This window comes from Schistocerca piceifrons, chromosome 1 (genome assembly GCF_021461385.2).
Source record: "Schistocerca piceifrons isolate TAMUIC-IGC-003096 chromosome 1, iqSchPice1.1, whole genome shotgun sequence".
NCBI classification, from domain to species: domain Eukaryota; kingdom Metazoa; phylum Arthropoda; class Insecta; order Orthoptera; family Acrididae; genus Schistocerca; species Schistocerca piceifrons.
Window position 1 is genome coordinate 882,068,711 of NC_060138.1, and position 15,301 is coordinate 882,084,011.

Sequence of the window (15,301 nt, forward strand, 5' to 3'; positions counted from 1 at the left end):
TACGATGTGCACTCATGAAGTAGGGATACATCATAGGTGAAAGACTGTTTGTACTGAATCACTCTGTTTTGTCATGGTCAAAAGAACAGATTTATCCAATTGTAATACGAAATAACCGTTCGTATTTCGGACTAAGAAGGCAGTATTTATGAAACAGACAAGTGTTTTCAGCTTTTCAATTGTACCTATGGTAAAAGTGCGTCTTGGTTGGACTAACGATACCATTGTAAATGAACTGCGCGGAACCTGCAAAGGTAGATGTTGATGTCAGATAAGCGTCCACTATGGAAGTACTTGATACACCTTGTTTGCCACAGTAGTACAGTGAACCATGCTGCTTATATTTGATTCCTGCTAACGTTAGTGCATTGGAGTAGAACTTATATCTGGTTGAAATTATTGAAACTTGATTGCCACCAACAGTCAGTATGTAACGTTTTCAAATAAATTAGATTTCTTCGTTATAGGATTGATGAATATAGAGGTGGCCTATGGGAAATAAATATGATACGACTGTTTGTCGACGAACGTAAGATGGTTGGGGCTGTGTTACGACGTGGGGAAATTTTTCTTTGTATTGTCTTGTACTATTAATCCAAGTACAATATACTCTACAGCGAGTTGGTCCTGAATCCACCAACGAAAATAACGTATACTGGTTCGTTACGATTATTTCTCTAGTGAGACCGGAACTATTCAGCCAAATTATGCACATACTACGTAGCTATAAGTCACTTTGCATGGTTGTGAAATCACACTACTCAAAGGGAAAAATTGTAGCACCATCCGCTTTGAGAAACCTTCGCACGGATCTTTCAACAAATATGGAAAACGTAGCACTAGATATCTTTGAAGCAATGCCACCATTCCATTTTGCCAGTTCTGCCCGTCTGTCTGCAGTGTGCTTATAATCTGGGGTTGCTAGGGCCGGTAACGGTGGTAATACCAACATTATTTAACAGTGTAATTTCTCTACAATTTCCTTCACAATACCACTACGCCCTCTACAACTTCTTCTACCTTCTTTAAACGTAGGCTTTTTCCAAAATCACGGACTTACTGTCAGCCCTCGGGACATATTTTACCTGGTAACTGCTCTCCACTCTTCTTTCGCCCACTTCATATTTCCTCTACGCTAATTGATCAGCAGCTACAGTTAGGAACAGATGGTCTGAACGAACGCGTTGAAACACACTAATAAGAATATTGTGAATCTACATCTACATTTATACTCCGCAAGTCACCCAAAGGTGTGTGGCGGAGGGCACTTTACGTGCCACTGTCATTACCTCCCTTTCCCGTTCCAGTCGCGTATGGTTCGCGGGAAGAACGAGTGCCGGAAAGCCTCCGTGCGCGCTCGAATCTCTCTAATTTTACATTCGTTATCTCCTCGGGAGATATAAGTAAGGGGAAGCAATATATTCGATACTTCATCTAGAAACGCACGCTCTCGAAACCTGGATAGCAAGCTACACCGCGATGCAAAGCGCCTCTCTTGCAGAGTCTGCCATTTGAGTTTGCTAAACATCTCCGTAACGCTATCACGCTTACCAAATAACCCTGTGACGAAACGCGCCGCTCTTCTTTGGATCTCCTCCATCTCCTCTGTCAACCCGACCTGGTACGGATCCTGCACTAATGAGCAATACTCAAGTATAGGTCGAACGAGTATTTTGTAAGCCACCTTCTTTGTTGACGGACTACATTCCAGCGAGAGCCTCACGTTGCAAACTACAGCAGTGCGTTTCATACGAATGAGATAACGCCCCAGTCCTCTTTCCGTCAGTGGAACTGAAGTCATTTCTGTTTACGAGTTTTTCTGAAAAGAAACATGTCAGTAAGTAACTGGTAGGCAGTGTATTTCGGATCTAAATTAGAGAGATGCGTAAGTGCAGCGTAAGTCCAGTCTGTCACATAAGAATTAAAGAAAACGTTCCCGGCCGATTAAGGAGCTCGTTAATGGGGAAACTGTCAACTCGACTGCTGCTGGCTCGGCCACTTGCAATGAAGCTCCCCGTGTTCAGCAGAAAGCGTAACTGCGTGCCGGCACGCACGGCGTGGCCTGATGCGCTAGGCGCCTTGCTACGCGTTAACTTCTGCTGTCGCTGTTGTACGCGCACCTTCCATCTGGCACCAGATTACCTTATTGCCTTATGAATCTGGCACGCACGGCGTTACCTGATGCGCTAGGCGCCTTGCTAGGCGTTAACTTCTGCTGTCGCTGTTGTACGCGCACCTTCCATCTGGCACCGGATTACCTTATTGCCTTATGAATCCTAAAACCTGTTTACGGAGTATGATCAACCGCAAGCTCACGTGAGCAGCGCAGCTACAAGTGTTTCATACAGGGTGTCCAGAAAAGGGCTCCCTGATTTCAAAATTAAATATCTCGAAAACAAAGATCGATAGAGGAATGCAGTAAACGGTATGTTTATTGTGAAAGCTGTAAGAAGTTTATACAACAGTTTGAAATAATAGTTACAAAAGCTGCTAACAGATGGTGCTGTACGCTGTACAGCTCATATCAGCATATAAAAGTGAAATTATCGTATGAAAACAATCTTTGCAAACAACCACATCACAATGTTTTCAAAATGTTCACCATTGGCACTACAGAGGTGGAGCAAACGAAGAATGAAATTCGCCATCACATTTCGTAGTGTCTCAACCGAAATGGATTCACATGCCACAGAGATCGCCGATTCAAGCTCGTCCAGAGTGAAGGGATGCTTCGGGTAGACCATGTCTTTCACTGTGCCCCACAAAAAAAAAAGGTCACAGGGAGTCAAATCCGGCGAATATGGAGGCCAATCCATGCCTGCACCAGTAAATTTCGGATATTCCAAATCAAAGACTCGATTCCCGAAGTATTCCTCAAGAAAGCGAAACACTTGTTCGGTCCCATATGGTCGGGCTCCATCTTGCATAAACAATTCAGTACCTGGTCGATCCTCTAACGCTTGCTGTGTGGCGACCAATTGTTCCAAAATTGCAACGTAACGTGCGCCAGTGACCGTTTCTCGAATGAAAAAAGGGCCAATAATGCCTCTGCTGCATATTGCAGCCCACACAGTAACTTTAGGAGAATACAGGGGTTTCGCTTCACACCAATATGGGTTTTCGGAACCCCAAAATCGCCAGTTCTGCTTATTGACGTATCCATTCAGGTGGAAGTGTGCTTCATCTGTAAACCAGATGCAGCCAACATCAAATTCTTCACTATCAATCATTGTGAGCATCTGATTAGCAAAGGCAACCCTTTGTTGCACAGCTCGTACGGGTATGACCTTGTAAGTAGGCTGTTTATGTTTTCTCTATGTAAGTAGGCTGTTTATGTTTTCTCTATGTAAGTAGGCTGTTTATGTTTTCTCTATGTAAGTAGGCTGTTTATGTTTTCTCTATGTAAGTAGGCTGTTTATGTTTTCTCTATGTAAGTAGGCTGTTTATGTTTTCTCTATGTAAGTAAGCTGGTTAGGTTTTTTTTATTGGTAACGCCACCTCTGTATGAAAATCACTGGCTGTGCTGTGGGCAGTCTGTGTCTGCTTTGCATTGTTGTAATACTCGCCATTGTAGTGTTGGGCAGCGGCAGCTGGATGTGAACAGCGCGTAGCGTTGCGCAGTTGGAGGTGAGCCGCCAGCAGTGGTGGATGTGGGGAGAGAGATGGCGGAGATTTGTAATTTGTCATGAACTGCTATATTTATATATGATGATATCAAGGTAAATACATTGTTTGTTCTCTACTAATATCTTTCATTTGCTAACTATCCCTATCAGTAGTTAGTGCCTTCCATAGTTTGAATCTTTTATTTAGCTGGCAGTAGTGGTGCTCGCTGTATTGCAGTAGCTTGAGCAGCGAAGATTTTTGTGAGGTAAGTGATTTGTGAAAGGTATAGTTTAATGTTAGTCAGGGCCATTCTTTTGTAGGGATTTTTGAAAGTCAGATTGCATTGCGCTAACAAAATATTGTGTGTCAGGTTAAGGACAGTCGTGTATAATTGTTCAAAAGGGGACGTTTCATATGGCGACCCTGCCAGGATTCGAACCTGGAATCTTCTGATTTTTCTTGTAGTTTGTGTAATTAGTGTAGATTTTGTTTATTGCTAGCGCGTAATTGTAGAGAGAATCTCCTTTGTAGTTGTAGCCTTTCATTGTTGTACAGTAAAACAGTTGTGGCATGCATGTAGATTTGCACCAAGTATTTCGCAGCTGCGCTGGCAATTAAGTAGACATTATTTCCATTGCTATGTTATTTTATTTTGCTCTTCAAATTGTGCTTTACTGTGTTATCGTGTGAAATATTGTGACAATTATGGCGTGTGAAAAACGTAATACTAGGCTCCAAAGTAAACTGAGAAATGACAGTGAAGACGAAGGCAGTGTGTTAGCGCCGCAGAGTAATGAATTAACTAATGTTCAAAGTAGTAATTTGGTAATTGCGCATAGGGAAATGGAGCGGGCGGCAAACAATGGTGTAGACAGTGAAACAGGTAGTGAACAGGGAAGCGTTATCGATCGATTGGTCGGCAACAGCTCGCCTCAGGAATCGGGAATGACAGAACACAATATCGCAAATACTGTAGATTCAGGTTTTGGGTCATCACCGTTTTCTCAAATAAGTCAAGACACATTTTCTGCTTGTCAAAATGTGAATGTTGCCGGTGCAAATGCACTGCCGAAAAGCGTAGAGAAACAGATTCCAGACACTAATACATTATTATTGCAATTAATGCAACAAATGGAACAAAATCAGAGACAAATGGGACAAAATCTTAAAAAGTTAGACACAGTGGAACAAAATCTTAAAAAGTTAGACACAATGGAACAACACCAGAGACAAACACAGCAACAGTTAGACGCAATGGAACAAAATCTTCACACCACGCTTGAACAAACACGTGAAGATTTAACTACTGAGTTACATAACATTGAATCGAAATGTCAAAAAGTCTGTAATGACGTAAAAACACAAATTTGTGAGCATTTTCAACCTATTTTTTCGCGGCATGAAAATGCATTACAGAATCACGAAGCAGCCATAAAAGAACTGCAAACCATTGTTCATGAAAATCATGAGACCTTGTGGGCTAAAATTGACTCAGTTGCACCTACCGATTCGGTTACGCAACTTGCAAAAACTCAGGAAAACTTTAAGGACACAGTAGATATTCTGAAACTTGGTTCAGAAAAACACACTGAAGAAATAAGTACACTATCGGAGAAAGTAGCCGAACTTTCGGATCAGGTCACTAACTTATCTACAAAGGTAGATGATGATCTGAATGACACAAGACCCGTAGCCTTCACTGACACAGAAGAGTATGAACAAATCAGAAAATTCAAACAAAATCAGAATCAAATCAATACACAGTACAAAAGAGAAATCCGGGAAGTACAAGATCAGCTGACACAGGTAATACAAGAATTACGTATTTCAGAGGATACTCGCGCCCCAATACGGGAAGAGGGACACAGAAATACGTAACAGCCACAAAATAATAACACAGGGCATTTCGGAAGTTATGAAAGAAATTGGCAATGTGCACCGAATTTTGAGATTGAACAGCCGACACGACGTAACAATGACCGATATGCGACTCGCCGACATGATGATTTTGACTATAAGCTGTTCATTACTACACGTAAATTCAAAACATTTAAGAATTCTGGCAACGACATTCATCCACAAGCATGGCTCCATCAATTCTCGCATTGTTTTCCTCCCAACTGGTCGTTAGAACACAGATTAGAATTTATGTGTGGCTACTTAGAGAATGAACCAGCTGTAAGAATGTGATCGGTCATTCACGATTGCCACAGTGAAGGAGATTTTTACCATGCCTTCCTCTCAGCGTATTGGTCTCAAGCCACACAAGACCGCGTAAAACATGGTATCATAATGATGAAACATTTCGAACAATCTGAATTCTCCAGTCTTGTGAAATATTTTGAAGACATGTTGCACAAGAATCAGTATCTTTCAAACCCATACAGCCCCTTAGAACTCATCCGCATTTGCTTACTCAAATTACCTGAACATTTACGACATATTATTTTAGCAGGACGTTGCAAAGACGACATTGAAGCATTTCAGGGACTTTTACAAGAATTAGAAATTGACACAGACAGTCGCCGGATGCGAAAACAGGAAAACAATCACTTCAGGTCACATACGTCACAATTCCGTGATGACAGAAACAATAACTGGACACGAAAAGGCTATTCTTACAACGTAAATCGTGACCAAAACAGACACCACCCGTATGACAACCACTGGCAGAGTAATAGTTACAGAGAAAGATCGCACTTCCGTAATTATGAATATGATAGAGATAACCATAGAAACAGACAATATGGAAACCAAAACAATTATTATCAAGGGAGACAAAATAACTTCAGACGCAACAGTTCAGCGCGCAGTTACGATTCCGGGAGAAATTCTCCACCACATGACCGACAAGAAAGAAACTACAGGAACTACCGACATGACGATGGACGATATGATCGTAACGACAGATCTGAATTGCATCAGAACTGGCGGGATTCGAACAGAGCAGGGCCTTCTCGTCAGAGTGAATTTGTAGAAGTTAGGTCTCCTAATCCCAATAACGACGCGCGCCAACAAAGAGACAGACAATGACTCGCACAGCAGGCAGCTGCGTGCGGCCGCTGGCTCAGGGAAAAATAACAAAGACGCTAGCCTTGAGAAAAGATTTAGCATTCTTTACCGATGTAAACAACATGATAATTGCTTTGAAGTTGAAAGTCTGCGTACTAGGAAGAGTAAAGGATTGCACCACACTTCACATGTAAAACCGCTTACTGAGAGATAATCTGCTTTTAACTTTGTCTCTGCCATAAAACTTTTCGCTTTACATTACTAGTATGCTTTGAAAGACTTAAGAAACTGTTAACATGCAACTATGTTTGAAGTTAAATATCCAGTCTAGAACCAAGAGAACTTATTTAAATAGAAATTACGAATGCATTGTTATAGTGAACAGACTACACAGCGTTGCATTTGTACATTCTTGCTTGTTAGTTGCACGATTACGTAACGACTATCAGGCTTACATACTTAGGACACATACTGGTACTGCTAATGAGATTTTAATGCAACATTTTGGTTTACTTGAAAATATATTCTGGATTTAAAGTACTTTCAGTGAGATACCAGATGGCACAGTGGTTAGTTTATGTGACAGCTACACGATTTTTATCACGACGCTACTAATGAGTGACAATTTACAATGTTGCTTTTGCGGTGTATCTGTTTTATATCTGCACAGTTTTCTGAATTCTTCTGGAAAGAAAAACATGTTTTAGTAGTAACTTTTGTGGTATAGCAACAATGAGACAGCCTTTTTCGTGGCACAACATTACGTTACAGTACAGTACTTTCTTCATCACGGCAATAAGCGTAATAACTAAGACATCTATACGCAAAGCATTTCACTATTGTTTATCATGAGGTAAGTACATTGACTTCTGCAGAACTTAGCTTTCGGAGGACGATAACTACGACACTTCCACAGAGATTATCTTACAACAAGATGCACATTTAGCGCTACAGGACACGCATTTCAGTGATTAATTTTGTACTTAAACCATTTTTTTTTCAAGATCTTTGAATTACAAAGAAAGTTTTCCGTGATACATTTCATTCCATTGCTGTAATCTATAACACCTGAGGGTATAATTACATTAATCCTCAGGGGGGTACACGCCTACTTTGTGTACCATGTGTTTGGCAAGCACAAGGAACCCTAGCTAATATGGTATTTGCTTATACAACTTTACACATCGGTACCATATTTCTCTAACACACAAATTACACAGCTATCTGATCATTTAACTGAGAGAGACAAACATTTATTTTACTACATCAGTGACACATGTTTACGCATTTACACAGTTGGATAACTTCACACTTATGAAACTGTATTTTGTCTGTACTTTGTAAACTGTTCATATTTTTCGGAACCATTGTGATACTATGAGAGCTTTGAATGATGTATTTGGTATGAGATCATGATTTTTAAAGTACGTTTGAGGTAGATGACACTATTTAAATGAGCAGAGAATTCTTTTTAGGCTTAGAAATTATTGGAGGAAGTTACGACGATTTTGAGATTTGACTGAAGTTTTATGATGTTATTATTACGACGACAATGTGTATTATGTTGTTGAGGAATGTTTATTATGCTACGTATTTCTCACGATGAAATATTGAAGAAGTGTCGACGAATATGTATATGTATAATGAGGTAAGGAATAATGAGTAGTGTTTAGGGACTCTGATTTATGAAAAGGATGTTGGAAACCAAGAAACGTACTTTAAGAGTTATGAAATGTGTGACTGTATCACAATGCTGACAAATATTTTTTTTGGAAACTTATATTTATAGGATTTTGTTTCTACAGATTTGCAACGCTAATTCTTGACCTGTGAAATATTTTTATATGAGACTGCCACGGTAGCAGAAACTGCTGTCGTAAATATTTCCGTACGAAAGTTAAGTGACCACCTGCACATAATGCGTCGCGGGCACCCAGCTGTGTCAGACGCCTGGAGAAAAAGCCATTATTGCGAGCCCTTTTCAGCGGCACAGGTAGAACAAAAAAAAAGGGGAGGCCATTATCCTCGGAAATATTCTTACATCTGCAAACCTGATAATGACAAGTGTCTTTCTACGAGAATTGAGAGCTACTGACTTACGAAATGCCACATAGCTATTGAATGATGTTTTTATGCTTTGGTTTGCGTAATTGCTTATTTCATTTGATATCTGGTTTCCAGCTGTGTTGCAGCATTGCTTTTATGAAATGAAATGCATTTGCTAATGTGAACACTTTCTGTCAACAGATCAATTAAATAATTATTTTATGATCGACATTCTTTAAAAAAGGAGCACTTGGAAAGGAAAGAACAATAAGAAGGAACTAGTAACAGTAACACATAATTTTCTTTTCAAGTACATGGTAATATTTCTTTTACAATCAGTTGTTGTGGTGCACCACTTTAATTACATAGACATTAAGATGTGAATATACATTTCCCTTATCTGCATTGTTATCTTTAGTGTACTATTTTTTCTGCTTGAGCTATGTCATGTTTAGATATAAGCTGCTGTTTGCCAGGCATAGTGCTACTGAACTTTAATTTGTGTTACTCTGCTAAGCCAGATTTATTTTTTGTTTGCTGCATTGCCTCATATTAATTGTAATGTTGAATTGCTTGGTAATTTAGATTTACTGTAGCTTGCTTTGCGATTTTCCATTTTTTTATTGCTGTTTATATTAATTGTTTTATGTGCTGCTGCATTGCCTCGTTCCTTAGTTTAGTATCTGAGCTCAGTAGATTTAAGTTAGCTTAAGAGGGGGTAGACTATATAAGAACCTAACTATGGAGAATAGGGAAAGAATGCTTTGAAAGTTATATGAAAACGATTTGGGCCTAAATGAGTATTGCACAATGAGCCATATTTCTTTTGAAAGAAATATGGTTAGAATACAGAAAACAGGTTTAGGTAGGATTTTCTTGGAAATAAATGTTGAGGTGAGAAATGTGTGAACATATAAATACAGAAAGCATGCTTAGATAGAATTTTTTTGGTGGGAACAAAGGATGAAATAAGAGGAAAGATATATGAAGTTTTGGGTTGGACTGCAGTACCAAATGTTACACTGAAAACGAACCCTATCCTTTCCCATTGGTGTTATCCCACTATGTGTTTGTGTACCCTTGTGTAGTTGTTTTCTTCCTGTCTCTGTGTAGTTTCATAGAATTTTTTTCTCTTTTAATATTAAGCTACATTCACTATGATGAGGAATACTGTTATCCTCAAATATAATTGGCATTAATAATATGTTATTTACTTTGTAAAGATGTTAGACATTATTCATTCTGTTTAAATGCTCATGTGTGAAGTTGATGTTTCGCAAGTTATTCTTATCTTCTATGTATGTACTCATGTCATAATTCCTGTAACACTGACGTATATGTCTATTTCTATTCTTTTGTAAAGCCTGTACTACAAATGTTATCTATATTGTTATGTTTTTAATGATGTATTTTGTACCTTTATTGTATTCTTATGTTATAAAATTGTAACTGTCACCAGTTCATGATATTATTAACTTGTTAGTTACATTTCACTGCACACATTTCTGTTGGTCATAGTATATGGACAATATGTGAGAAGTTGGGACTGTTAGTGTTTGCACGTGTGTTAATAATTCAGCAAGGGACTGGATAACAGCATTGCTGGTTCTAAGGACAATTCCAAAAACTTTGTGAGTGCACAAGTGGTGGTTATGGACTTGCTATATTATCCGCAAGACTCTTCAATGGTGATTGTGCACCTGCACAGTCACAACAGATGGCTGCTAGGTATCTCTACAAGGACTACAGTGGGTCTGCATCTTTGATGACTCACCAGTACCATTATCTCTACAAGGACTACAGTGGGTCTGCATCTTTGATGGCCCACCAATTGCTACAAGGACTGCAGTGGGTCTGCACCTCTGGTGGCCCACCAGTACCGTAATTTCTACCAGGACTACAGTGGGTCTGCTCTGTGATGACCTACCTACCAATACTCTTCAAAACTTCGACTGACTCTGCTGTGGGTTTGCTATGTTGTGGCCCATTACCTGTCTGCATGTCAAGAGTCAGCACTGTCTTTCCGTTGGAAGGACAACACTACTTCTTCAAGACTGCATGGAAATCCACTACTTCCGTGTGCATTTTCTTTTACTGCTCAGACTTTGAGAAAAACACTGCTATTCTACTGTTATGTACGATTAGGACTGTCTTTATGGACTGTGAGAAAATTTGAGCTTTTGACCAACATTGTATCAATAAGTGTGTGCATTTTATATCTTTGTTACTGTAATTGTGAAAAATTTTTGTCAAATCTGTATTGGCCAGTGCCCAACACCATTTGTAAAAATTTTTTATGGGGAGCATGGGGGCTATGTAAGTAGGCTGTTTATGTTTTCTCTATGTAAGTAGGCTGTTTATGTTTTCTCTATGTAAGTAGGCTGTTTATGTTTTCTCTATGTAAGTAGGCTGTTTATGTTTTCTCTATGTAAGTGGGCTGTTTATGTTTTCTCTATGTAAGTAGGATGTTTATGTTTTCTCTATGTAAGTAGGCTGTTTATGTTTTCTCTATGTAAGTAGGCTGGTTAGGTTTTTTTTATTGGTAACGCCACATCTGTATGAAAATCACTGGCTGTGCTGAGGGCAGTCTGTGTCTGCTTTGCATTGTTGTAATACTCGCCATTGTAGTGTTGGGCAGCGGCAGCTGGATGTGAACAGCGCGTAGCGTTGCGCAGTTGGAGGTGAGCCGCCAGCAGTGGTGGATGTGGGGAGAGAGATGGCGGAGATTTGTAATTTGTCATGAACTGCTATATTTATATATGATGATATCAAGGTAAATACATTGTTTGTTCTCTACTAATATCTTTCATTTGCTAACTATCCCTATCAGTAGTTAGTGCCTTCCATAGTTTGAATCTTTTATTTAGCTGGCAGTAGTGGCGCTCGCTGTATTGCAGTAGCTTGAGCAGCGAAGATTTTTGTGAGGTAAGTGATTTGTGAAAGGTATAGTTTAATGTTAGTCAGGGCCATTCTTTTGTAGGGATTTTTGAAAGTCAGATTGCATTGCGCTAACAAAATATTGTGTGTCAGGTTAAGGACAGTCGTGTATAATTGTTCAAAAGGGGACGTTTCAACCTGGTGCGCTTGAATTTTGAATGGAAACATGTGTAGACTCTTTCTCAGTATGTTCTGCGTGCTGGAACGCTTCAAACCAGTCTCAGATGCAATTCTACGGACGGATGACATTGGATTACGCTGAATAATTCCAGAAACTGTGGCGATATTTTCAGGCGTAACTACGGTTTCCTTGCGGCCAACATGCCCCACTAGATCATCAGTTACGCTGCCTGTTCGTTGAAATTTTGCGAAGAGCGTACGAATGGTTTTCGCATCGGATCCTTTTGGAACATTAAATCGTGCTTGAAAACTTCGCCTTGTTGCCGTAGGACTCTCTTCTAACCTGTGGTACTCTAGCGCCAGAAAAACGCGTTGTTCAATGGAGTACATGGTTTTAATCTCTTCCTTCGGTACGCTAACCTCCTTTCACGTTTCAATAGTGGAACTGATCGCTCGGCTTCGGATCACTATTTATACTAGGCATTACGTATGGCAATTACAGCACCATCTGTTAGCAGCTTTTGTAACTATTATTTCAAACTGCTGTATAAACTTCTTACAGCTTTCGCAATAAACATACCGTTTACTGCATTCCTCTATCGATCTTTGTTTTCGAGATATTTAATTTTGAAATCAGGAAGTCCTTTTCTGGACACCCTGTATCTGCATTACGGCTTTCAGTTTTTCTGCAGCCAAATATGGTGGTCAGCTGTAAAGAATACTGTACTGTTAATGCCACCTATCAACGGAGTGTGGCTGTAACAACCTGACCCCAGATGAGAAAATTTACTATCTCAAGGTCGCAGATACACTCCAGGTATGAAGAAAAGTAGCAGCAAAAGTGATGACAGACCGGCGCTAATCGCATGTCAGATGCGAACTGCAGCTTAGCAGATTACCACCAAGGATTACCTTTTCGTGGATAACTGGTCATTTCACGGCAGCTTACACTGAGGTGACAAAAGTCGTGGTTTAGCGAAATACACACATACAGATGGCGGCAGTATCGCACACACAAGGTATAAAAGGACGGAGCGCCGGCGGAGCAGTCAGTTGTACTCAGGTGATTCATGTGAAAAGGTTTCCGACGTGATTATTGCCGCACCACGGGAGGTAAAAGACTTTGAATCTGGGATAGTAGTTGAAGCTAGACGCGTGGGACATTCTGTTTTGGAAATCGTTAGCGAATTCAATGTTTCTAGATCCACAAAGTCAAGAATGTGCCGAGAATACCACATTTCAGGCATTACCTCTCACCGCGGACAACGCAGTGGCGGACGGCCTACCAAGAGCAGCGGCGTTCGTATAGAGTGGTAAAAGACAAGCAACACTGCGACATTACAGCAGAAATCAATGTGGGCCGTACGACGATCGTATCCGGTAGGACAGTGGGCGAAATTTGGCGTTAGTGGGCTACGGCAGCAGACGACCGACGCGAGTGCCTTTGCTAAGAGCACGCTGTCTCCTGGAGCGCCTCTCCTGGGGTCGTGACCCGTGTTGGTTGGACTCTAGACGACTGGAAAATCGTGGCCTGGTCAGATGAGTCCCGATTTCAGTTCATTGGAGTTGATGGTAGTTCGAGTGTCGCGCGCACCCCACGAAGTCATGGACCCAAGTTGTTAACACTCCACTGTGGAAGCTGGTGGTGGGTGTCCAATGATGTGGGCTGTGTTTACATGGTATGAACTGGGTCCCCTGATCCAACTGAAACGGTTACTGACTGGAAATGGTTATGGGCATCTACTTGGAGATCAAAAATGGTTCAAATGGTTCTGAGCACTATGGAACTTAACTTCTGAGGTCATAAGTCCCCTATAACTTAGAACTACTTAAACCTAACTAACCTAAGGGCATCACACACATCCTTGCCCGAGGCACGATTCGAACCTGCGACGTAGCGGTCGCGCGGTTCCAGACTGTAGCGCCTAGAACCGTTCGGCCACCCCGGCCGGCCCTTGGAGATCATTTGCAGCCATTCAAGGTCTTCCTGGTTCCTAACGACGGTGAAATTTTTATGGAAGATAATGCGCCCTGTCACCGGCCATAATTGTTCGCGATTGGTTTGAAGAATATTCTGGACATTTCGAGCGAATAATCTGGCCATCCAGATCATCTGATGTGAATCCCATCGAACATTCGTGGAACTTAATCAAGAGGTCAGTTTGTGCTCAAGATCCTGCACATTTTCGTAATTATGGGCGACTGTAGAGGCAGCACTGCTCAATATTTCTGCAGGAGACTTCCAGCGACTTGTTGAGTCCATGCCAAGTCAAGTTTCTGCACTACCCCAGGAAAAAGGAGGTCCGACTCGATATTAGGATGCATCCGATGACTTTTGTCATCTCGGTGTAAGGCCACTGGCAGTACTTACATTTATGCTTTAAGAACATAAACTTTGTTTATTGTCTCTATTAGAACAGCAGTTCTGCCCTCGATGACTGAATGTGGAAGCACCGCCTGAATTTGCTGCTCTGCGCCCTCAACAGGATGCCCCTAAAAGTAAGCTGCAATTCTTTTCATAAAGCCTTCAAATTTTACTCAACGGCGATGGAAGTAAAACTCGGCTTATGTTGTGTGAAGTCTCTACCATCATGCGCTTCTGGCCAGTGAAAGTGAAACGTCATGAAAATGGCATTCACAAACGTCAAATGCGAATAAGTGTACTGTGGTCTTGGATGAGATAATAATTAGCATTTCATCGCAACAGTACGAAATATTTAGGACTAAACCCATCTGCATTTCTTATACTAGGAAACATTACGCAGCGGGTTTTGTCATTCAGAAAATGCATATGAATGTTGTTTGTTTGTGAGAATATTATGTTAAGCATCGTCTAAGACTGAGCAAGGTCTACCGGTATGTGTCTAAATTCGACAGCAATGGGATCGTAACCTACCGAGACTGCAGTTCATCGATCTACATCTACGTCTATATATTGCCAACCACTGTGAAACGTACGACAAAGGGTACGACCCATTGTACACCTATTAGGGCTCTTTTCCGTTCCATTCACCATGGATCGCGAGAAGAATGACAGTTTAAATGTCTTTGCACGTGCTACATTTAATTTAATCTACTCCTCACAGTCACTGTGGGAGCGATGTGTAGGGGGGCTTTAGTGTATTCCTAGAGTCTTCATTTAAGGCCAGTACTTTGTTGGTAGAGGTTCTCGGGGTAGTTTTCGCCAATCTTCAAGAGTCTGCCATTAATATCAACTGCAATATGGCCAATATTCTAGGATGGGTGGCACGAATCATTTGTAAATAATCTACTTTGTACAGTGCTTAGATTTTCCACGTATTCTAACAATAAACCGAAGTCTGCTACCGGCTTTACCCAAGACTGAGCCTACGTGACCATTCCATTTAATATCCCTACGAAGGGTTCCACCCGAGTACCTATATGAAATTATAGATTCCAATTGTGAGTCACTGATATTATATACATAGGTTACTATTAATACTGCCCGCAAGATCATTAATGTACAACAAGAACCTGTAACGCCGGAAATGCATATCCTCCTATTTCCATCTATTGTACTATAATTTTTTCTTATTTTTGTTACCTGAATATATAACAT